The 2,956-nt window shown below is 34.3% G+C and overlaps 1 long non-coding RNA gene across 1 annotated transcript; it reads left to right on the forward strand.

Annotated features, from left to right (window-relative positions):
- Positions 1-326: 326 nt before the first annotated feature.
- Positions 327-2,956, forward strand: LOC115993040. The gene is made up of 2 exons (XR_004092753.1): positions 327-499; positions 2,444-2,956. It is a non-coding gene; the product is annotated as an uncharacterized LOC115993040 (long non-coding RNA).

Here is a 2,956-nt window from a genome sequence, read left to right on the forward strand (position 1 = left end):
CATACCGTGTATCCTTTCACGTGTTTACTTTCCTAGCTATAGTATATATAAACAAGGAAGCCTTAAGCATTAAGATCACATCCTGTTGAACCGCATAGGACTCTGGTTCTGTCTTCTCTTAAAAAGCTTATCTGTCGTTTCTTCTTCTTCTTCTCAAAAGTTAGTCGTTTACGGTTGCCAACCCCTCTCTCTTCGTCATTGAATGGTAGTTTTTACATTCCACTTTCTTCTATTAAAAGTGAAATGAACTGGTGTACGGGCCATTTTCAGAATCTATCCAAATTGAAATAATCTCCCCCCCCCCCCCCCCTTTTTTTTTCTCTTGGCTTTTCTATTCATCAAAGATCAGTCAAGAAAGCCATCAAACAAGATTGTACCCAAAAAAAAAAAAAAATTGATATGATTACAAGCCAGGAAGAAAGAGAGAAGAACTTAAAGGCTAAGAGAGATAGTCACAGATACAGTAGGAGCAATCTTGAAAGACCATTAATGCTTTCAGGTCAATGATTCTTTTTCATTTTAATACTAATGTGTGGGTTTTTTGCCCGGGGGGGGGGGGGGGTGTTGATGCTGTAATCATGTTTATGCCACCGTTCTTGTAACTATTTTTATTAATCCATCTATTATTACAGTTGTTCAAGCCATTCTAATAGCTTTTTTTTTTTTTTTTTTTTTTTACTAAACTTATCCATATTACTTGGTAACAGACTTTGCATTCCACATAAGATCTCATACCCATCCGCCACAAGCAATCTTTGTCTAATTGCATTCCATGGTTATCTACTTCTAGACCTCCCTGAGTTTCCAAGTTTCCAAATCACTATGTTGACAAGCCCCTCAGGCCTCAAGGACCATAAAATTGAAATATTGGTCCCTTAATGAGCCATCTATCACCTTCCATTGTTTTTCCCCTTCTTACATGGAATATTTCAGTTTTCTGGTTGTTGAAGAGGCAGTACTTAACAGCTTAATTTCTTGATTTAATATTATTAGAAAATGAGATTGGTTTTTTTCTTTTTATGGTTGGTGTGTTTGTGATTTGGCTTTATTTTTGTATTTTGGTTGGTTTCTGAAATTAATATCCAGGACTCCTAGTTTGGTTAAGTAATGGAATTATAGTAGGGTATGCTTCAAGTTTCAACTCTTCAATACAAAACAATGTGGAGGATTCTTTCAAACAAGAAATATAGGTTAAATAGAGTTCATCTTTTAATTATAGTACTGAGATCAGGGAACTCCTTCACTAATTGGTATCAAAAGGAATTAAATTCTTAAAATTCATTTAAGCTAATTTCACTATTTCTAATTGACCAAGTTTGATAATGGTGGGGTATGTTTCTGTGGCTGTCTCTTGTTTTACTCAAGGATTTTGAATCCCATATTTATGGGAGGAATTTTCTAACATTAAATATCTTCCAACTTTTTAAGCATAGCACAGGGAACTCCAAATCTGCTGCAATGGTCACAATCTGGACTTAAATTTGTGATTTTTGAGTGAGGTTGGCTTTCTTTTTTATATAAATCAGTCTCTAATTCAGTTTATGATGTAAGCAAAGCCTAAAATTTTCTTTCAGTTTTATAAGCTCCAATAATGAAGTGGTGCTTGTCATTTTAAACCCAAACGATAGCAGCTGTAGTGCAGAGGTATTAGTAACGAAATTCTGCAGTGGGACTAGCAGTAATGGTGGAGAAAGTAAAGGTGGCTTATCTGTTAGATATGACATGCAACCTATGTTTGTCTTCTTCAGTCTTCCTATAATTTTCAGAAGCGGCCAAAACATGATGGACCTGGCTGTAAAATACTAGACATACCCAATTAGCCTTGTTGTGTAGATCCTTAATGCACGTTTAAATGTGTAATTGATGATTCTCAAATGGAGCCTGATTTTCTTATCAATTGGGTGCATAAAGTTCAAACTCAATGGAGATTATCTTGAAATTTATTGATGTAGTGAAGCATTTTTCTCATATAATAACCTGATCTCTCATCATCTCAAGCTCTCCCCTCTTCTGGACTTCAATTTTATAATGTCATTCTTTATGTGATGTATATAGTTTCTTTGTTTCGCCTTTTTCTTTGTATATAAAATATATAAGTGAAGTCTCATTTCAAGGCGGTTCTATAATATCTTGTTTTTGTATTTGCGGTGCGGGCTGTGTTTCCTACTCTGTGAACTGGTAGATTTGTATCAACTAGTATATGCCAAGAATGATTTATTACGTAAATTTGCTTGCTTGTAGGGATGTTTTGATTTTCTTGTTTGTTAAAAAGAAATTCATATTTTTTTATTTGTTAATTGATTAATTTTTCACCGTATATGTCTCTTATTGATCTTCATATTCTGTTTGTTAACTAGCAGTTGTTTTATGATCTGAATTTCATTCAACTATACAAGTCATTTTCTTGATCTTCATATTAGTACTTATCTTGATCTCTGAACAGGGGCAGTTGTTTGCTTTGTTAGATTAATTTAACTCAGATTTCAAGGCTTATAGTGAGACATCTTCTCATCGAGGGGAAATCATGATAGCGCTTAAAGCTCTCAACTGTGGCCCTGTTGACACTGATAAGCTCTATGCAGTGGTGATGGCAACAGAAGCTTTTGATGAGCAGATGCTTGCAACTACTTATGATCATTTGGTTTATGATGAATTGGCGGGAAGATTCTTTAGGGCTAAAAATGCTGAACTGTGAAAATTTTGGTTAGAGAACTTTTTAACCAAAAATGGTGGTCACTAAAGTTTGTTAAGCATTATGAAACAATGTTAATGGTAGTATTATGGTTATATATTAGGGAACAATGTGTCTTTTGAATGAACTTGGATGGTAGTAGTGTTTTGGATGGTTATGTATTAAACCAGGATGGGAATGGTATAATGGTTATGTGTTATGGAAGAATGTTAAGTGTTTGGATGATTATGAATTATAACTTAGATGGTGGTGGTATTATTGTTA

Source organism: Quercus lobata, chromosome 5 (assembly GCF_001633185.2).
Source record: "Quercus lobata isolate SW786 chromosome 5, ValleyOak3.0 Primary Assembly, whole genome shotgun sequence".
Classification (NCBI taxonomy): domain Eukaryota; kingdom Viridiplantae; phylum Streptophyta; class Magnoliopsida; order Fagales; family Fagaceae; genus Quercus; species Quercus lobata.